Source organism: Lithobates pipiens, unplaced genomic scaffold (assembly GCF_037356315.1).
Source record: "Lithobates pipiens isolate NorthernLeopardFrog02 unplaced genomic scaffold, aLitPip1_a1.2 Scaffold_13, whole genome shotgun sequence".
Taxonomy (NCBI): domain Eukaryota; kingdom Metazoa; phylum Chordata; class Amphibia; order Anura; family Ranidae; genus Lithobates; species Lithobates pipiens.
Window position 1 is genome coordinate 181,507,090 of NW_027507718.1, and position 22,945 is coordinate 181,530,034.

Below are 22,945 nucleotides of genomic sequence, written 5' to 3' on the forward strand. Positions count from 1 at the left end.
TCAAATTGAATCAAGCAAATTAGATTACAAAGACTAATGCCGCATACATACGGTCAGATTTTTTGACGGGAAAGTTTGGATGTGAGCTTGTTGGCTGAAAGTCCGACCGTGTGTATTCTGCAGTGAACATTTGTTGTCGGTCTTTCCACCAACAAATGCTGACTAGCAGGCTCTCAAACTTTCCGCCAACAAAACTTTGTTGTTGGACTTTCCAATCATGTGTACACAAGTCTGTCGCACAAAGGTTCACACATGCTCGGAATCATGTACAAACCCGGAAGAGCTCAGTCTTGTAAAACTAGCGTTTCGTAATTGAGATATCACATTCGTCACACAGCAAATTATGAAATCTCTCAATGCAGTGCATTCTTCTCCAGAATACTCTTTTTTTTCTAGTGATCAACACAATTTTAATTTTCGTTTTGTGTGTCAAGTTACCAAAACACCATTATTATCTATTTTTGAACCTCAAAGATACAACTATGTTGATGTCCCTTATTAATTTGTCATTGTATTTTTGAAATGTACCTGCCTACTCACAAACAAACTGTCCTTTTTGAAGTAAAACACATAGCCAAGTATTTGTCCAAAACAAAAATTTGAAATTTAATAGGGAGCACAAGGTCAGAAATAAATAAAGAGGAAGGCAACGCTGGAGAAACAGTTGGAATTGGTGAAGCCTTTGTACCCGTGGGCAGACATCAATTATTTGCCTGTCAAAATTGGTAACCTGAGGAGTTCATTTATTAGGGAGCACAATACGGTCCAGGACTCTGAGAGATCAGGAGCAGCAGCAGATGATATATATGTCCCGAGGCTGTGGTCTTACAACAGCCTGCGTTTTTTTGCCTGACCACACCAAACCCAGGCCGTCACTCTCAACACTTCCTTCCACGCTTCCTTCCATGCTGCTGTGGTGGGTTGGGTAGCTGTTGTGTTTGTGGTGTTGTTGGAGGTGGTGGAGGAGTATGGTCCAACTCACAGAGGTGGGTTTAAGTTGTGAGTTTGCCCCTCGTCCCCTTGTTTAGGGCCTTCAGAATAATTTCTTCACAGATGCGTGTGTTGTGCATTGGCCCTCCTCCGTGTGTTCTAGTTTGCTTGCAGTGACACATCCAAATGCTTTGTGGCCACCAGGGGTCCTGTTAAGTGCCGCATTAGCCTGTTTGAAGAAAGCAGCCACGGACTCCTCAAGAGACTTTCCTGTGTATGAAAATGGTGCATGGTTTTAGGTTTGTGGTCATAAATCACACTCAATTTAGAGCTCATGACTGTTGAAAATTGAATGTTAACAAATAGAAAAGACTATCAATCTGACTCCATCATTTTTCATTCTTGTCCAAATCATTCTTGGCTACTACTGTCTATTGATATGTAAACCACTTTGTTAAATCTGAAATTTGTGATCAATAACATCTAGTTAACATCATTCCATTTTTGATTGGGGATCAATAGATGTGTTTTGGGGTGCAACCCCTTCTTCTCACCTACTTTAGTTTGGAGGAAGAGGTTGCACCCACAAAACATGTACATTGATATCCCATGATGGTGCATATTGACACACTGTGTGTTTTTTGGCTTTTGAAAAATAGATGTAGGGAAAATACACACATTTTAGGCATGGGATCATGAAGGAAATCAAAATTTTGAGTCACAATTTGTGTGCATCTTGAAAATTTGGCTTTTACAGGGGTGAGATCACCCCATCTGATGAAGGCAAAATCAACACAGTTTTGACATACTAATGTCTCATATGGCCTTCCCTTTAGCAAAGTTGAACTTTGTAAGTTCCTGAGTTGGGGGTGTGTATTTTATGGTTTTAAACGTAAACTGTTTAGCCACAAAAAAGGCTATATACTGTCAAACATACATGTTATACACCAAGATGTTGGTTTGTTAAAAAACCCTTTTATAATGCACATGTGAATGTGCTTGGAGTAAAATGTTTTATACTGACTTCTTTTTTCATTGCTCAATACCTTTTTTGGTGTTGGTGTAGTTACAGTGACAATGGGGTGTATTTACCAAAGGCAAATCCACTTTGCACTGCAAGTGCACTTTCAATGCACTTGTAGTGAAAAGTGGATTTGCCTTTACTAAATAACCCCTACTGTGGTGTAAAATTTGCCAAAATCAGAACATTTTAGGGACTTCAAGCAATTAATTCATGGAGTTGAAAAGGATGATTATTTTTATCATTAATGCATTACATACATTATTTTTCCATTTACATTTTATTATTTTTTTTTTAAAACAAAATAGACACAATTATTATAATATACAGACAGATAAATATACAAAAAAAACTGTCGTATATAATACATATATTTTCAACTTAATTACACGCTTTCACTCTATTTTAATTTTATCTCCCTCCCACAACCCCTATTTATCCCCTAACCTCTTCCCACCCTTCCACCCCCCAATCTGTTGGCCCTTTACTTATTCTGCCAATGCCTGGATGTAATTTTCTGTCTTTTTGAATGATCTCCACTTTTCCCAAGTTGCCCGGTATCTATTCATTTGATTATTTTCCATTTTTATTAAAAATTCCATATTGTTAATAAATTCTATTCTCTGTATCCAGTCTCTAATTGGGGGTTTTTTGGCTTGTAGCCAATTTTTGGGTATCATAGCTTTTGCTGCATTAAGTAAAAAGGGTATCAGTTTTTTTTTTTTTCCCGTTTCTGAGCCATTTTTTGTTTTCTATTTTGATTACCACTTTCTTCCTCTACCCCATAGAACAGACATTCCCTGGGACAATATGGTATTTTTTCCCCTGTTGTTTTTTCTATATATTCTAATATTTTATACCAATAACTCCTTATCTCTGGGCATTCCCACCATATATTAAATGTTGTTCCAAGCAATTTACAGTCTCTCCAACATTGTGGGGATCTAGAGGGGGCATTACATACATTAACAACAAAAATATTGTGTATGTCTAGCAGACCCACAGCACAACATAATAGTTAGCTGAAGAAGAGAGTGTCACCTCATGTATCCAATAAGAATAAGAATTATGTGGTTGAATTTGTATTTGGACGTGTTTATGGCCGTTTGGAAAAGCTGAAACTGGCTGGCCATTATGCCAAAGGCATTCCCGACAGCTCTTCTGGTACGGACCAGCCGGTAATTAAAAACCCTCTGCTCTGGGGTCAGGGTCATCATGGGGAATGGCCTCATCAAATGCTCCCCCAGCGCAAATGCCTCAACCACCACAAAAACAAACGGGAGGCCCGCCACGTTATCCGCTGGAGGTGGCAACCCCAAGCTGCCATTCTGGAGATGCCTGTAAAATTTCGTCTGTGCGATGACTCCTCCATCAGACATACGGCCATACTTCCCTCTGCCCAGATATAGGAACTCATAATTTGCCAACTCCACCGCCAACATCACAATACTACTGTACCCCTACTGTGGTGGGACGATCCGGACATGTTTTCCCATCTATCGCACCACCGCAGTTGGGAAAGTCCCACTGCTATTGGAATTGGGAGGCCACAGTCTGCCGCTCCTGTGGGTTGGAAGGAAACTGTGAAGTCAAACAAGAAAAAAAATAGTACTTTTGCACATAACATTGCAAGCAGATTAGACACATTCTTGGCCAACATAGGTATAACATTTTTTGAAATGAGTATTTATAGAAAAAAGTATAAGGTCCACTTATTAGATTCCTCACCCCCTCTGATGGCCCATTGTAAAAATTTTAGGGTGGGGGGAGATGTTTTGGACAGGTAACTGTCTCCACTTCATTGAGAGCCAAATGCCTAAATAATGTGTTACTTTGGCCAGCCCCTCCTTACTTACACTATTGGCAGCCCACTGGACAGGTAAGAAGTGTCATAATCCAAAAATATGAATACACACTATACAAATTGAAGCACATTTTGACATTCTGCAATTAGCTATCGAGTTAATAGGAGAACAAAACTTTAAACATTACCATTTGAAAGTATTCAGACAGGCACTTGCACTACATGCTTTCATACCTCTCAACCATCCTGGATTCCGCGGGACCTTCCAGCGATTTGAAGTAAGTCCCGGGCTCCCGCAGATCAGGACTGGAGTCCCGGAACAAGTTCCAGCCCCGGGCTCCACTCCATAGTGCTATCCTCAATGGGTGCAATGTGTGTTCTCACACACAGCACCAAGTGAGGATTTTTGGGAGAATATCTGGCCAGCAATCTCTGCTCTTCCCACACTCCTCAATGCAGTCAACGGTTGACATCATTTGCAGGCCACCTATTAGCCCCGCCCCCTTTTGGCTCCCGATCTCGCCTCAGTGGTCCCCATTATGTCTCTCAGGAGCCCCAAACCCATCTGCCAGTGGCCCAGATCCCAGCCGCATCTCAACTGCCCTGATTCTGTCAGTGCTCCTGAAATGTAAGAGGAACTGAACTTTCTCACACGGAAGCACTCCACGTGCTTCTGTGTGTTAGCGGCAGGCACTAAGGGGGGACATGGTGGGTGCCCTGGGTCCCGGCGCCATGATTACCCACATTGCTGCCCTCACATTAGGGATGACAGAGGTGTTTTTTCCTGCCTGTTAGGACTGTAGCATGGAGCTGAGTGAAGTGCTTTGGAACTCCTCCTCGGCTCCATGCTACAGTCCTGACACTCGGAGCTGTCAGCAGCACTGTGCTTAAAAAAAGCACAGGGATTCACATTAATCTGCATTTCTGAGAGCTAGAGGGGCACTAGAGGAGGAGTGAGTTGGTGAGAGAGCTGGGGTGGGGGGCATTAGTAAGAGAGAGTGAATTGATCAAAGAGCTGGGGGTGTTATTAAGAGCGGAGGGGGGAATTGGTCAGAGAGCTGGGGGGCATTAGTAAGAAAGAAGGGGAAATTGGTGAGAGATCTGGGGGGGCATTAGTAAGAGAGGAGGTGGAATTGGTGAGAGAGCTGGGGGGGCATTAGTAAGAGAGGAGGGGGGAATTGGTGAGAGAGCTGGGGGGGCATTAGAAAGAAAATTCTAATATGATACATTTATAACAAGTGACTATACAGATGTGAAAGAACATCAGTTTGATATTATAGGTGCCTATGCATCGTGTCCAGAAAGATGATGGCACAAATTGCCCCTTCAGATTAAGCCATTTATAAAATCAGTTGAATCTTTGAAATGAAAACAGAAGTATGGAAATGTTTTTTATTTTAGAATCATACTTACCTAGGTGGATGCAGCATCTGTCCCCCTCCAGCTCTAAGGCTGAGAACTAAACGATCAAACACCACTATCACACGGTTCTGAGAGCTGCCTGAGCGGAGAGTTGCTGACTGTCAGTCACCTCTATCTGCTCTGCCCCTTCAGTACTCAGTGGAGCACTGAGCTATGGAGATAGTGGCTGGTTCAGGCTCTCAGAGCCTCACTGAGAGGCTAAGTTGGGTGCCGGTCCAGGTATGGTCAGGTATGGTCACCATCCAAATGGTCACGATCTTTCCTGAATCTGGGCCAGCTCCATGACATCAGCCTATAGCGGGCTTCAGCCTGCTGTCTGCTAAAAATGGGTCACAGAAGGGCAGAACGAACTGCACTCCTGTGATCCACAAGAGAAGTACAGTACAGACAAACAAGCTTTGGCTGTACTTCTGCTTTAAGATTTTATTTTGTACAATAGTTTGTTGGTTGTCAAATATGGTCAGCTGGAAATATTGATAGTGTTAGTAAAGTTACAATAGAAGGAGTTTCTGCTGAAATATCAAAAACACTTGAGCTCCCAGTCCTCAGCAATTATGAATAGTGAGAATTGGCTCAGTGACACCTCTAGAGCAGCCTGCCTTTTTTCTTTTTATCATGGAACAACCCTTGAAATAATCTTCCAGGCTCAAGAAACTCCTGCTAATAATCACTTTATCTGCAGCTCACAGTATATTATAGTGATGGTCATTGGAAGAATTCTGCTTACATTTGCCGTCATTGGGAAAAATTCCCACTTTACATGTATCTAAAAAAGCACTGTTGTCTGTGATTGTTTATTTGAGAGGCAGGCATTGCCCATTGCTCAAGGAACCAATAGCAACCTCTAAAGGAACCCTATCTGGAAAACTGCAGGAGTTATTTTTGGGGGGTCAGTGACTCAGAAGGAGACTTAAAGTAGAATTCCACTCAAAAATGGAACTTCCACTTTAAGTGATGGTGACCCCCTGACATGCCACATAGGGCATGTCATTTTTTGGTGGGGGGGGGGGGGTCGGATCCCCTCCTTTTAGAGGCATCCAGCTCCCACTTCCCCCCAGGGCTCTGTGGCGCCTGAAGAAGGTTCACCTCCCTCCTCTCCCTCCCTGCAATCTTCTTGGACATGTCACAGGTCCTAGAAGATTTCCCGGCCATTCTCAGGGCGGCTTGCGCATGTGCAGTGCATGCCTGGATGTGAAGCTACAGCCAGGTGCCCACAGTAAGAATGCTGGGGGGGAGGGGGAGAGGAGCGGGGCTTCATATGCCCGCATCTCTGGACTGTGGGACAGGTGAGTGTCTAATTATTAAAAGTCAGCAGCTACACTTTTTGTAGCTGCTGACTTTTATTTTATTTATTTTTTCGGCAGAACTCTGCTTTAATTCAAGCAAATTGCACTGGAATCAAGACCAGGTGAACTTTAAATGCTTTCCTTTTTAATGCCATTTATTTTGCTGTTGCGCACTGTTTATTTTGTAATATAATTTTCTGTAAATATTTTTTTCTGAACCCTTTGTCTTTTCCATTATGCTGATTTTTAAATACTTTAAACAAGAAATCAAAGAATCCTTATCACCTTGAAGAGCACTACTATATTTTAAACTCTATTACCTTCCTGTCTGCATGGCAACAAGTGTAATACACTAGGGTGACCAGATGTCCCTGGTTTCAGGGGACAGTCCCCGGATTGAGAACACTGTCCCCGGACCAAGTCTGTCCCCGGTTTTGTCCCCGGATTTGACTTCAACAGGAGCTGGGGCAATTTTCAAAGACAGTCAGTGCAGAATAAAAACAAAATCTGAATTACACACCCCCACTCCTACTAGCTTAAGGGGGTGTATTTTTTCCATTATCGGTGTCCCTTTCTGATGATGATGTGCTGGTCGGAGCAGATGGACTATTTCTTCAGTTTCCGGCACATGCCCATTCAGCTCCGCTCACACGTTCTTCTGCCTTGGCTCAAATCCAGGCCAGCCGCCTGCCTGCTTATCTCCTTGCCTTCCCCGGCAGAGTCATTTTCCTCCACTCCCCACCCAGTAGTATCTGGGGCCCAGAGAGTGAGACCTGAGAGGCTGTGAGGCAGGTGGAGGCGGCAGCGACAGGTAAAGAGAGGCAGCTGAGCTCAGCTGGCGATGTCCAGCAGCAGGAATAGAGGGGAAGCAGATCCAATCGTGGGGCTGCCAGTGCCTTCAAGGCTTCAACACAAGTGTGCTTTGGGGGTGTCTGTGAATAGACTACATTTCACTGTGTCTGTCTCTCTGGCATAATGGATGGTATCAGAACTCACAGGCACCAGGCACTTATTGGTCATAAGTTCAAAAAATCAGCACCCAGCAGCCATATTATGTGACACACTGTGACAGAGCCAGCCAGAGCCATGATAGAGTGCCTGCTGCCTGTGAGTTATCATAATGCTGATGATCTTAATCAGTTGCCGATCGCCTGATAGCCGATTTACTGCTACAGGGAGGTCGCGCTGCACAGGATCACTTATATACGTGATCCTGCGTTTCTGGGTATTAGAGCCAATCAGCGGATCCGGTGGACTCACCTAGTGGTCTGCCTATGTAAACAAGGCAGTTTGCCATTCTGTCAGCGTGGAAGACATTGATCCTGTGTTCCTGCAAAGCAGGTGCAGGGATCTATATTTTCCTTTAGTAAAATCACCTGCCCCACAGTAAGAAAACACTTGTTAGGCACACCTTTAACCCATTGATTGCCCTAGATGTTATCCCCTTCCCAGCCAGTGTCATTAGTACAGTGACAGTACATATTTTTAGCACTGATCACTGTATTGGTGTCACTGGTTCCCACAAAGTGTCAAAAGTGTCACTAATGCCGCGTACACACACGAGCTGAATGTCCCCCATAGAATGCATTAAGGTGAAAAAACATTTACCTTTACAACCCCTTTAAGTTAACCAACACCACTAGTGACAATCACTAAGTTTGCAAGCTAGCACTTAGATTGTTGCACCTTGAGCTGGAAAATCTAAGTGCAGAATGAGGCTGAGAGTGCAGTTTCACATACTGTTGGAAGCATAGTATAATAGTTCTGCAAAGTTAAACTGACTAACCCTGCACTAACCCTGTAATCTTAGTGGAAGCAGCTCTTAGAGATAAGCTGGTGCATATTTATTCTTATATAAATAGACACATGGCAACAGTTCCCTCCGCTGCCTTTTGTTTTTCTATCCTAGATTTTCATTTGGAATCATGTCTGGTCTAGAGTAAAAGAAAATGAATGAGCAAAGATGATCTGATAAATGTGTGCCAAGCATGGCTGATTGAAACATGGCAAAACAAATGAGAACATGATTCTTGATTTATATTTGGCAGATATCCAGGCACGGCAGACATTGGGGGACCCGAAGCACAAGGGGATCTGTCTGTCTCAAGTACAATTAGTTCTAGTAAAATCCAGATGGAGAAAGTACACGTACAGAACCTGATGTACTGAAGAATGCAACCTCTGAGTGTTAAATAGCCAGCACTGTACTGTCTGCAACTGATACTTTTTTGTATCCCATGGTGTACCTTCACTTTTTCAAGTGAAAAATGTTGCAGCTAAGAGAGAGGCAGCTGTACAAGGGAGGCAGCAAAATGCCAGGAAGCAGCTGAGAGCAGAGGTGTAAATAGAACCTTCAGGACTCCAGTGAAGGAAACCATGAAAAGGGTCCCCTGACACCCAGCTGGGGCTAATCCCTCTGATCCCAAGACCCTTCCAACTGATCCTGGAGTCCTTTAATCCCATTTTGGGGCCCTTTTACACGTTCTGCAGTGTGCCCACTTTCTGCCGTCTTGGGCCTCCCCCCACGGTGGCCGAATGTCAGAGCCCAGTAACAAGTGCAACCTTTGCAATCCTGGTAGTTCCACCACTCTGTTGAGCTCTGTTGAAAAAGGCTTTGGTAAAATATCAGAGGTCTAAACAGACCTCTGATATTTCACCTTTAAGACAAAAAAAGGAGATTGCGGACAGAGTTTACTATGCTTCAGTTATGAATAGAAACAGAAGTTATCGGTACAGATCACTAATATTACATATTTACCGCCCCCCCCCCCCCCATCCTCCCTCCTGACACATCCCCCACAGCAACCAGTGGAAGAGGTTAGGGAGAAAACCGGCAGCACTGTAGGGAGAAGAAGGGACCAGGATAGCACACAGGGGCCCGGGGCAGCAGAAGACAAGTAACCAGGATAGGAGGGGTATATAGAGGAATCAATGCCCTCCATTTTCCTCCTGCAGCCGCTGAATGCCTGAGGGAGGGAGAGGAGGAGAAGCAGACTTTCAGCGGCTACAGGAGGAAAATGGAGGGCAGCAAATCCTCTATATGCCCCCTGCCTGCCTCCCTTCCTATCCAGATACTGAACCAAATATGACAGGGGAGTCGCACAGGACCCCCGAAGCATGGGGCTGGGTCGCAATTGCACCCCTATAGTTATGCTTCTGTGCAAAACAATAGATTTGACTCATTAGGGGGCATGTTATCTGCACTGCAAGCTTTTACTGAAGCTGTGGTTACTTTGGAAAGAAACTGTAATGCCTCGTAAACACGACTGGACTTTCCGTCAGAATAAACTTTGATGGTCTTTCCAACAGAGGTCCACTGAAACGGTCTTGCCTACACATGATCACACCAAAGTCCGTTTGTTTAGAATGCAATGACGTACGGTGGGACTAGAAAAGGAAGCTCAATAGCCAGTAGCCAATAGCTGCCCTTGCGTAATTTTTGGTCTATCGGAATAGCATACAGATGAACGGTTTTCCCGATAGGAATTTATTCCGTCGGAAAGATTTAAACCATGTTCTATTTCTAGGTCATTCAGAATTTTTGAAAAAAAAAGTCAGCTGAAGCCCACACACAATCGGAATATCTGATGAAATGATTCTGTCAGACCATTTCTGCCGGAAAGTCAAGTCGTGTGTACGCGGCATAAGACTTTGCACATCCTTTTTTTTTGATGCACTTCAGATTTATTTAGTGCCTTTAAATTGAAGGTTCAGTTGGGCAATTGAATCTGTAAAAATCAGAAAAGAAATAACTGAACTCCGATTTATAGTTGGTCTGCTGCTTTATTTACCTTGGACCATATTGATTTTGAGCTATTGTGGTGCATTTGAATAACAGAGCTGCAGAAAATATTTATCAAGTTTGCCTAGTGTGACACTTCCCCAGATATAAATGAATATTTTGTTTTTACACAGGGTCATTTTTTTCTGTGACATTGGCATTTGTAATCTAATTTATTCACTAGTATTGGCACTTGGGTATACAACAAATGTGTTTTCAGTCATATATCCATATCTTCATACATCTATATCGCATCCAGGCTCCTGTGACTCTTTCCCAACCAAAACTGGCTGCTTCAAATGTTTTTTTCTAATGCAACCTCAAATTTTTTTTTAAGTGGTTGTATGCATGTTGTGTAGCATTCCCCCCTGGAGGGGGCCACTGAGAGTATGCCTAGGTATCCCACAATGGTACAGAGGCTGCCAGTCACATGCATAGTTCCTTGCACACCGAAAATTCAGGCTCAATCTAGGGCAGCGGTCTTGAATTAAAGTTTATGGAGGACAAGGAGGCACTTTTAATGTCTGTAGGAAAATAGATGTATTCTCCAAATACGGAAAGGTTTCTTCACAGTAAGAGCTGTGAAAATGTGGAATAGACTCAATCAAGAGCTAGTTCTGGCCCACTCAGTAGATTGCTTTAAAAAATTCCAGTGCACCTTTACACATCACAAAGCCCCTTATCAGAGTTCCCTTATCACAGTGCCCTTTTATACATCACAGTGCCCCTTATCACATTACAATGCCCCTTATCACAGTGCACATTTACACATCACAACACCCCATTACACTGCAGTCCAATTCATGTCATAGTGCCTCTTTCCTCTCCAGCCTCCCCTGCAGAGGCACTTATCAGCCTGACTGTCCTCTCCCGGGTCTCCCACCCAGCACCGGTATCGTCTCCCACCCAGCACCTTAGAGCGGACGGGAGGTGCTGCAGAACTGGACAGAGGGTCAGAGCTGCCAGACTTATGTTATCACCCGCTTGTTAACTTGAAAATACTCCCACGCTCTGTGCAGATGTGCAGTACCTCACAGCCCCACCTGTTGTAAGGATGATAGCAGCAGTAGGGCGGGAGACCAAAGAAGAGGACACACAACTGCTAAGTGGCATGGCCACGTTCCGGACAGGACTGTTGCTCGGTCCGGGTCTGGACCACTGTCCGCCATTATAAAAATATTGCTGAATAACGAACAGGAGAGGGCATTAGGGTCATAGGATACTCGAAAATAATAATAGCAATAAATGAGAGAACAAATTTCTTAGTGGTAAATCACTGCTTCACTGATTACAGTGAAGCCAAAAACATAATTTAGCCTAGCAGCCTCGCATCAAAGTCAGGGATTGCCTTAACCACTTGCCCACTGGGCACTTAAACCCCCTTCCTAACCAGACCAATTTTCAGCTTTCAGTGTTCTCACACTTTGAATGACAATTACTGTTATGCAACATTGTACCCATATGAAATGTTGTCCTTTTTTTACAGAAATAGAGCTTTATTTTGGTGGTGTTTGATTACTACTGTTTTTTTTATTTTTTGCTCTATAATTTCAAAAATATGCATTTTTCTTTGTATCGGTTATAAAATTTAGCAAATTTGTATTTTTTCTTCAAAAATGTTGGCCAAAATTTTTGCTGCTACATATCTTTGGTACAAAATAACCAAAATAAGAGTATATTATTTGTTTTTTGTGAAAGTTATAGAGTCTACAAGCTATGGTGCCAATTGATCAAGAATAAAAAACACCAAAAGGGGCTGAAGTCCAAAAAATCAGTGAAGACAATAATAAGATTTTTTTTACTCGCCATAAAATCTTTTTCTCTGTAATTCACTGTCCGAAACACCTCCTCTCTTAGCCATTGGGTTGTTACGCAACCTTAAGGAGAAGATTAGCCATTACATGTTATGTAAAACACAGAACTTTCCAGTTACGCCCAAGGGGCGGTTCCTTAGGTAACAACCCCACAGCTTGCCATGCAGTCATCAGTATGTCAACAAGCAGTATAACGTAAAGAAAAACAGGAGGGGTGGGTGCTGTGTCCGTCTGTGAATTACAGAGAAAAGAACTTTACGGTGAGTACAAAAAATCCTATTTTCTCTTATATTCACCGACCGACACAGCTCCTCTCTTAGCCATTGGGACGTCCCCAAGCAGTGCCAAACCAGGGGTGGGAAAACAGCATAAAACTTCATCCACCACGGTAAGTGGGAACTAGTGTAACTTTACCCACAAAAACAACAGTGCGTGGAAAAAAAACACCGCAAAAACCAGGGTACCCTCAACAGGAGGGACTACCCACAACCGCACCAAAAAACTGCAGATATTAATGCAACGGTGCATTAACTTAAAGGTACTGCGTTTTTACCCAAAAAAACAGGAAAAAGGGAATTATTGCATACACAATTGCAACTATACAGCCGCCTGCAAAACTTTGCGGCCAAAACAGGCATCAGTCGATCCACTGATGTCTACCTTTTAGAACTTGGAAACGTGTGGACAGACGACCAGGTCACCGATTTACACACTTGAGTGACAGACGCTTGGTGTCAGAAGGCCCAAGACGTTCCGATTGCCCTTGTAGAAGGGGCCATGACCAGAAAGGGGGGCACATGCCCCTTCAAGGTGTAGGCTTGTACTACAATCTGTCTGATCCACCTGGAAATGGTGGCCGACGAGACCACCATGCCTTTCTTTGGACCAGCCACCGAAACAAACAGTGAGTCTGACTTCCGAAAGGGAGCCGTGGCAGACAAATACACTTTTAGAGCCTGAACCACGTCGAGAGCATGAAGGGCCACTTCCTTAGGATGTATCAGCTTAGGACACAAGGACGGTAACACAATGTCCTCATTGATGTGAAACGCCAAGACCACCTTCAGCAGAAAGGACGGTTGCGGACGCAACAACACCTTATCCTTGTGGATCACCAATTCTGAAACCCTCTCTCCCTGATATTTTCAAACTGTGGTTTTTGAAGCGCTGATAACACCAATTTCAGATCCCATGGAGTAACGGTGGACGCACAGAGGGACTAAATGTCGCACCCCCTGAACAAAAGTACTCACTAGTGAGTGAGACGCCAAAGGTTGTTGAAAAAAACAGCCAAGGCTGATATTTGTCCTTTAATGGTGCTTAACGACAATTTCTGGTCCACCTCTTGCTGAAGAAACAGCAGAATCCTGGATATAGAAAAGGAGCGCGGATGCCATCCTTTCTCCTCACACATGGAGATGTAGGCCTTCCAAGTACGATGATGGGGGCAAACCTTGATGCGGTAGCACTTTTGTTTGCAGGCTTGTTAGGCTTACGAATCCAGGGGGCGTTTCTGTCCTTCTGTGGTCATTCTGTCGGGCTGGGGGCTTTTGCCGAAGCTCCAGGCGGATGAAAAAGCCGGTTGTGAGCGGAAAATGGGGGCCCTTGCCTACAGCGTGGCTCCTTAGCCTTCCTGGCCTGTGGGAGTAGTGTACTCTTACCACCTGTGGCATTTTTAATAATGTCATCCAAAGAGCTGGTCACCAAGGAAGAGAAGATCTGTCATGGCTTTCTTGGATGCCTGGTCAGCCAACCAGCATTTTAACCAAATCAGGCGCTGAAGCACCACTGCTACATAGTTACATAGTTAGTAAGGTTGAATAAAGACACCAGTCCAAGTGAGTGTCTACAATTGTCCCTATCCCTGTACATTGCACACTCACATTGGTCCCTACCCTCAAGGAGCCCACAATCCAAGGTGCCCATTCATATACTAGGGCCAATTTTGGACAGAAGCCAATTAACCTACCTGCATGTCTTTGGAGTGTGGGAGGAAACCGGAGTACACGGAGGAAACCCACACAGGCACAAGGAGAACATACAAACTCCAGGAAGGTAGTGTCATGGTTGGGATTCGAACCAGTAACCCTCTTTACTGCAAGGTGAGAGTTCTAACCACTACACCACTGTGCCAGCCACTGCTGACACTGCAGCCACTGAAGCCACTGAAGCCCTGGATAACAGGGGAAGAGTATCCAGGGCCGCGTCACAAACGTACTTAAGGCCTTGCACTAGTTGGTCTGCTAGTTCCACGCCGAGAGGAGAAGCCTGTTGTTCTCCCAATTTGAGGTTCAACAGCTTTGCCTACTCAGTTAGTGTCTGCGACACAAGTGCGGATGCCAGTACTGGTCACACGGCTGACCCCACAATCGTAAACACGGAACGAGCCACTGCCTCAGCCTTCCTGTCCATGGGTTTCTTAAATGCAGGAGTCCCCTCTACCGGGATCGTGGTTGCTTTGTTTAACCTAGATACTGGGGGTCCACGACCAGAGGAGCGGACCACTTTTTGTCGAGCGCGGTTTTTTTTTCCTTTATTTTTTTTCACTTTTTGAGAAGGCTTTCCTCAAAAGGGTAATGCACCGCCATGTATTTGGGGACCGAAAAGGTCCATTGCGGGCGACCCCATTCCTTGTAAATGAACTTGTCAAAATAAGTCAGATATGGGAACAGGCTGGCTTATGGGAACCAAAAGGGATTGTTACATCAGCAGAGGGATCTGCTGGCTCCTGAATCTTCAGGGTACCAAGCACAACTGTGATAAGTGCTCCAGCAAGTGCTTTGTCACGCACGGACCCTGACGGGGACTCATCCTCACTGTCCGAACGGTCCTGGTCAGCATCATCTGAAATGACAGAGCAGGGGTCACAAGCCTCAGCAGGGCCAGAGTCTGCGTCAGAGCTCTCCCCAGAGGACAGGGGGGTCAGGTGCCATTTTTTAGCACCTTTGCGCCCACACACCACCTCCATCTTGGCAACGAATGAATTGAGGACCACTGACAAGGTGTCCAAAGGCACTGCGCATTCCGCAGGCGAACCGGTTGCAATTGCCTGGATTTTGGGGGAAGAAACACCAGTTTCTGAAGACATGCTGACCCTACCCTGTCTGCCACCCGAAGGGGACTTAGGACAGTGACAGTTCCACCCTCCTTACTGCTGCTGGCTGAGGGGCTCACCACCCTGAAAGTTTCTGCGCTATCCAGCAGGTAGTGCCTGTGGTCTCTGTTGGCTCCCAGGAGCAGAGGAATCCACTCTGTGTCAGTGGAAGCTGCTGCTAATGGCGCTAAAACCGCTCTGCAATGTGCTCAGGTTCAAAGAAAATGGCCACCCAGCGCCCAGTATAAGGACATAAAACAGTGGGAAAATGTCCGCCAGAGCACAGGGACACATGCTGCCTCTAGAGAGAGCTGAAAAACATGTTCAGGCTTCTAAAAATGGCCACCGGCATCCAGTATAAGGACAAATCACAGGGAAAATGTCCTCCAAAGCCCAGGAGAGCATGCTTTCCCTTGCCTACACCTAAGATGGCCGCTGATGCTGAAACCATGAGGGACAGAGCTGAACAAATGGCAGTGATCAGCGCTGCAAGGGACACAGGCACAGCCTCCCAAGGACAGGAGAAACAGGACTCAGGACACAGCCAGACAGCGCAGCCCTCCCACAGGTGAGTGCCCCCCCCCCCTCGAAGAGCCCCTGTACAGACACACAGCTTAGCAGCCACATGCAGCATCCACCACAGGGAGGGGGAGGGAAGATAGGGACAGAGAGAGAAGAGAGGGAGGTGAGGGACCCCCGAATCGACCTCCCAGGGAATGCCCAGCTGCTCAGCCCCACCGAGGCAGGCCGCAGAGCTACAACCTGCACACGCTCAATGGCCAGGCTGGGGAGACTACAAGAATAAGGGTATAAAGCCTGTCACCCAGCCAGCTGTTGATAGCAGATCACAGGATCTATATTCTTGCGCAAAAAGCCAAGCTTCTGCAGAAAAAAAGACGGACTGATGTGTCCGTCAGGGTTCCTAGTTCTTTCTCTTTCACTAGGCAAAATAAAACTGATGACTGCATGGCAGGCTGTGGGGTTGTTACCTAAGGGACCGCCCCTTGGGCAGAACTGGAAAGTCCTGTGTTTTACATAACATGTAATGCCTAGTCTTCTCCTAAAGGTGGCGTAACAACCCAATGGCTAGGAGAGGAGCTGTGTTGGTCGGTGAATATAAGAGAAAAGATGATGGCAAGATGGATATAAAAGCCAAAACAGTTCCACAATAATCCGTCAATAGAGTATATGTATGGAAAGGAACCCTTGAGATCCTAATATTAGGGGTTAAATCAGTAGGGTGTAACACAAGTCACACACTCGTGCAAATGCACCGATACTTTCAGGCTTGGCTCTTTGAGCTGTCAGTGGTAAAGAAGTCCGGTAATTGGAGCTGACAAAAATAAATAAATTACATTGCTCAGCCCTGAAACACTAAAATAAAAAGAAACATTGTTTATTTTTGTATATTTCTGTTTCTTCATCTGCAGATCAAAGTGATGAACAAATGTTCCTCTGTTTAACCCCTTAATAACCCATAATTTACTCTAATCAGCCTTAAATTATGCCCCATACACACGGTCAGACATTCCAACGTTTTTTTCTGACGGATTTTGGCCAAAACTTGTCTTGCATGCACACGTTCGCTCTTGTTGGAAAAACTGATTGTTTGGAATGAGGTACGTACTGGACTACGTAGAGGCCAGTAACCAATAGCTTTCGTCTCCAAATTCTTTTGAGCATGCATGGCACTTTGTGCATATTTACATATTTCACATTGAAAAAGAGCTAAATAAAAAAATAAAAAAATCAATTTATTTCATTTGTAAATAACTTTTAATGCTTTGTACCATTGCTGACAGCTAGAGTTAAAACAAAACAGTTGCAGTAGGTATCGGTAATTGGTATCAGCGAGTACTAAAAAAAGGTATCGTTACTTTTATTCATTGTAAAAAAATTGTATTGTTGCATCCCTAATTATTATTATTATATATTTATGACTCATATTAGGATAGTTGCCTTGTTTTGCATGCAGCTAATTTCCTCCTCCCCCACCCTTTTTAAAATAAGCATTTTAACAAGCATCTAAAGCATTTCCTTATTTAAATAAGAATTTTTCCTCTTTCTAATAAGCACACCGATTAATATATATATATATTTTTTTCACATCTGATTGATCTTTTTTATACAATTTTTTTATACAAAAAAATATACTTTTAAAATTTTCATACTAATTGCATTCGATTGAACAATAATTACATTTTGAATATTTTTTTTTCCTGAGAGCTTATTTCTATGAGATCTATTCACACATATATATATATATATATATATATATATATATATCGTATTTATCGGCGTATAACACGCGCCAGCATATAACACGCACCCCAAGTTAAGGAGGGAATTTTAAGGAAAAAAACTTTTAGGAGGGAAGGTTAATGAAAAAAACTTACATATAAATGCGCATCAATGCAGCCTTATCAGTTTCTATCTGTAGCCTTGTCCATCATTGCACCCTTGTCCAGGGGCAATTGCCCCCTCCTAAAATTGTGGATGAATACAACTGGCGGGTGACAGCACGGGTGTCAGCACGGCTGGTTCTGCGGCCGGTTCCGCGGGTGTCAGCGCCGCTGGTTCCACAGGTGACAGCGCGGCCGGTTCCACTGGTGACAGTGCGCCCGGTTCCACGGGTGACTGCGCTGAGTGCTGTGTTGGTGAGTGGACGGGTGAGGGGGCAGCTGGACGGCTTAGTGTCTGAGGGCTGCTGGCCAATCAGGAAGCCAGTGGGCAGGGGAGCAGGGAGATGACATTATCTCTCACTGCCCTGCATTCCTCCAGTTACGCTCTCACTGTGCAGGAAGCTGTGTGCAGCAGAGAGATTACATCATCTATCTGCTGTCTAACTTCACTCTGGGACACAGAAAAAGAACACCTTAGCAGAAAAGTGACACAGTAGGTGACAATCCGCAATGTATGGCAGGTGACATGGCAAGTGACAATCCGCAATGTGTGGCAGGTGACGTGGCAAGTGACATTCTGCATTTGGTGACAAGTGATGTGGCAAGTGACAATCTGCATTTGGTGACAAGTGATGTGGCAAGTGACAATCCGCATTTGGTGACAAGTGATGTGGCATGTGACAATGCGCATTTGGTAGCAGGCGACATGGCAAGTGACACCCTCAGGGCTCCCACTGATTCTGAATTATGGTGAGTTGAACCATTTATTTTAATATTACAATGTAATAATAGAAATTATGAGCTTCAATCATCCTGACACCATAACAACCATGGTGCCGTAATGATTGAAGCGCCAATACCAGTTATTTCCCATATAATTTGCCCCCAAAAAAACATATTTTATAGCAGTGCCCCTCCCGAGACTAGACTCTGGATGCGCCCCTGCCCTTGTCAGTGTCCATCTGCAGCCTTCTCAGTGTCCATCTGCAGCCTTATCAGTGTCATTTGCAGCCTTGTCATGCAGCCTTGTCAGTGTCATTTGCAGACTTACCGTTTAAAAATGGCGCCACCGAGATACAGAGCCGGATGTCCTTTTGGCCGTTCTCGGAGGCTTTCGCTGGCTTTTGGCCTCATTTGACACTGCGAGAGCGCCCGAAAGCCGCCGAGAATAGCTGAAAGCTGCCGAAAGCTGCCGAGAGGCTCACAATCGGCGGGAAATCGGCATTTAACACCCACCCACGATTTGCCCCTGATTTTAAGTGGAAAAAAGTGTGTGTTATATGCCAATAAATATGGCATATAAACGGCCGATCACAGCGGGCGTTTACAGCGCGATCGGCGTGTCCAATGAGAGATGATCTCTCAGCGCCGCTCTCCCTCCTCACACAGACAGCGTGTGAGGAGGGAGAGATGAACGGCTGCAGCAGCCGGAATTAAAAAAAGTAAAATAAAGTGCCATCTGCCCCCAGTGCCATTTGTCCCCAGTGCCATTTGTCCACAGTGCCACGTATAAGTGCCATCTGTCATCAGTGCCACATATTAGTGCCATCTGTCATCAGTGCCACGTATCAGTGCCATTTGTCATCAGTGCCACCTGTCAGTGTCACGTGCCATCTGTTATCAGTGTCACGTATCATCAATGCCATGTATCAGTGCCATCTGTCATCAGTGTCACGTGTCATCAGTGCCACGTATTAGTGCCATCTGTCATCAGTGCCACATCAGTGTCACGTGTCATCAGTGCCATGTATCAGTCCCATCTGTCATCAGTGCCATGTGTCATTGTCCTGGTGCTCCAGGGCCTTCAAAAGTGTAATAGGTAGTCAACAAGTTAGATGTGTAATTTATGCTCCTAGAACACGTGACGGTGCTCCCTGCATGTTGAGCCTCTCTAAGTGGCCAGGCTGTGAAAAAGTCCCACACATATGGTATCGTAATACTCAGGAGGAGTAGCATAATTTATTTTGGGGTGTCATTTGTGGTATACACATGCCATGTGAGAGAAATAACCTATTACAATGACAATCTTGTGGAAAAAATTTAAAAAAATAAAAAATCTTCATTTTGCAAAGAATTGTGGGGAAAAATGACAACATCAAAAACCTCACAATGCCTCTTACTAAATACCTTGGAATGTCTACTTTCAAAAAAGGGGTATTTGTACTTTCCTGGCTTGTTGGGGTCACAAGAAATGAGATAGGCCACCAGTACATCAGATGTGATCAATTTTGTATGATTCGCACCATAGCTTGTAGACTCTCTAATTTTCACAAAGACCAAATAATATCCACTAATTTGGGTTATTTTTACCAAAGATATGTAGCAGTATAAATTGTGGCCAAAATTTATGAAGAAAAATTAATAATTTGCATAATTTTATCACAGAAACAAAGAAAATGCGTTTATTTTTCAAAATTTTCGGTCTTTTTTCATTTATAGCGCAAAAAATAAAAAACCCAGAGGTGATCAAATACCACCAAAAGAAAGCTCTATTTGTGGGAAAAAAAGGACAAAAAATTCATTTGGGTACAGTGTTGCATGAATGAGTAATTGTCATTCAAAGTGTGAGAGCACCGAAAGCTGAAAATTGGTCTGGGCAAGAGGGGTGTTTAAGTGCCCAGTAGGCAAGTGGTTAAAACAGGCACGCAGGAGATTGTTTCTTGTGATGTGACCAAGCCGATGGCAGAGCACCTCTGGACTGGACGGCTTAAGTAGGCAGGACTGACAAGCAGGATCAACTTCAGCTGGGTAACTGTGGACAGAGATAGGAGCTGGCAATTAGCTGGCATCTGAGCGTCCAGCTCAGAGAAGGAAGGATTGAGCCCAGCCCTGATAATTTCTTAAACATACAAAGTAAAGGGGTTAATGATTTCTATCAGACAAAAAGATTGGTTTGCTAATCAGTAGTCATGTGCTCTCAGCGATTGTCTATTGTATAGTACATAATGGGTAACAACCTTATGACGAACCCTATTTAAGTGCTTCTATGAGACCATGAGCTTTCTCTTTTTCTCTTGTTTATTGAAAATTGATCACACCTGCTCACACCTGATGTACTGACAGCCTAATTTCTTGAGACACTAACAAGCCAGGAAAGTACAAATACCCCCCAAATAGCCGTTTTTGGAATGTAGACATTCCAAGGTATTTAGTATGAGGCATGGTGAGTTTTTTGAAGTTGTAATTTTTTCCCACAATTCTTTGTAAAATGAAGATTTTTTTTCACAAAATGATCATAATAATAAGTTATTTATCACACACAGCATATGCATACCACAAATTATACCCTAAAATACATTCTAATACTCCTCCTGAGTATGGTGATACCACATGTGTGAGACTTTTTCACAGCTTGGCCACTTACAGAAGTCCAACATGCAGGGAGCACCATCAGGCAGTCTAGGGACATAAATTACACATTTAATTTCTTGACTACCTATTACACTTTTGAAAGTCCTGGAGAACCAGGAACAAATTACCCTATTTTGTAAACCAAACGCCCCAACATATAATCTATGAGGCATAATGAGTCTTTTGAACATGTAATTTTTTTCCACAAGTTTTTGAAAGATGTCGAAAGAAAATGAAAACGCATTTCTTTTTGTTTGTCCATGTATAAGATAACACATAGCATGTACATAGCAAAAATTACACCCCAAAATACAATCTATTACTCTTCCTGAGTATGGCAATAACCACATGTGTGGGACTTTTCCACAGCCTGGCCACATACAGAGGCCCAACATGCAGGGAGAGCCATCAGGTGTTCTAGGAGCATAAATGACACATCTAATTTGACTACCTATTACACTTTTGTGAGACACTGATGGGCACTGTAGTGGCATGGATGTCAGGATCTGAGCTTGAACCTGGGACCTCCTCGATGTTTGGTGTTAACTCTTTTCATTGAGCTATCTGAAATGCTGGACAGCTCCCTGCCTGATCTATTGGGCAATCCTGCCTGATCCATTGGGCAACCCTGCCTTGTGACTTGATTGCTGTTGAACCTTGAACTCCTTGCTCCTCCCATGAACTTCCTATATAAGCCTTGTCTCTGCACTTGCTCTTTACCAGGTTATTGTGCTTTCTCAGCCAGTGGCTTGCTCTTGTCTTCCCTGCTGCTGTCCAAATTTTGCTACCACTCATTATCGACCTTTGACTTGTTCCTTGACTACTCTTCTGCCTGGTCCCACCCTGCAACTACTTGTTGCTCAACTCCTGGTGGGGCGATCCAGAGGACCGTGACCTGGTATTAACATGCAGCTAAATCCATCGTCACCATCAGGAGCTCTGGTGAAACACTGGTTAGTACTTAGACTCCACACCTTAGGTGAGCCTGCATCATCTGCCAGGGTGACTGCCTGTGTACCTATCCTGCTGGTCGATGGTAGTCCTGCAACTACTATAGCAACTGGTCTTTCTCACCTGACACCTGATAGTTACAATGGATGGGCATGGATGAGCCATGGCTGGGCATGGATGAGCATGAGTGGGGATGGATGAGCCATGGAAGAGCATTGCTGGGCATGGGTGGGTAGATGAGCCATGGAAGAGCATGGGTGGGGGAAGGATGGAGCATGGATGAGCCATGGATGGGCATGAATGGGCAGAGATCAGCGCTGTAAACACTTCAGATGCCGCCCAGAGCACTGCTGCACCTGGCTCCTTCCTCTCCTCGGACACTGTACCGATCAGTGTGAGGAGAGGGAAGGAGCTTAACGGGACATGCTCCAGTCTGTTGACAACTGATTGCTCCGTCATTGGAGGAGGCAATCATGTGGTAAAGGGACGCTCTCATTGGCCCTTTACCCTGTTATGTGACAGGACAGGTCACAGGCATTCCTGGGTGCACGCCATTTTGGGAGGACGTTGTACCCATCATTTGGCTATAGCCCGGTCGGCAACTGGTTAAAGTCACTGCGACTTGAAATCGCACAGATATGAATAGTACTCATTGGAAATCATGGGGTATGACTTGTCATGCGACTTTGCAGTCCCAAGTTGCACAAGTGTGAAAGGGGACTTAATTGAAACCGATATTTATTTTATTTATTACAGGTACTTGTATAGCGCAGTCAATTTATGCAGCACTTTACATATACGTTGTACGTTCACATCAGTCCCTACTCTCAAGGAGCTTACCACCTAAGGTCCCTCACACACATTCATACATATACTAGGGCCAATTTTAGACCGGATTCCATTAACCTACCAGCATGTCTATCCCTACAAAAATATAAAAAGTGTAAATATTTACTTTCTAGACGTAAATATGTACGTCAAGAGTGATTTGATAGTGAATATTCTGGATGACATTACTAACAGGGCAAGGGAGGAGGTGGAATCCTGGTGGCTGGAGCTTTAAGGATAAAAAAACAAACAGGAAAGTAT

The 22,945-nt window shown here is 44.3% G+C and overlaps 1 long non-coding RNA gene across 1 annotated transcript in view; it reads right to left on the reverse strand.

Annotated features, from left to right (window-relative positions):
* Nucleotides 1-618: 618 nt before the first annotated feature.
* Nucleotides 619-22,945, reverse strand: part of LOC143974489 (uncharacterized) — a 144,527-nt gene continuing 122,200 nt past the window's right edge. The window contains exon 4 of the long non-coding RNA XR_013272234.1: nt 619-1,200. This is a non-coding gene — a long non-coding RNA (uncharacterized LOC143974489). The remainder of the gene's footprint in view (nt 1,201-22,945) is intronic.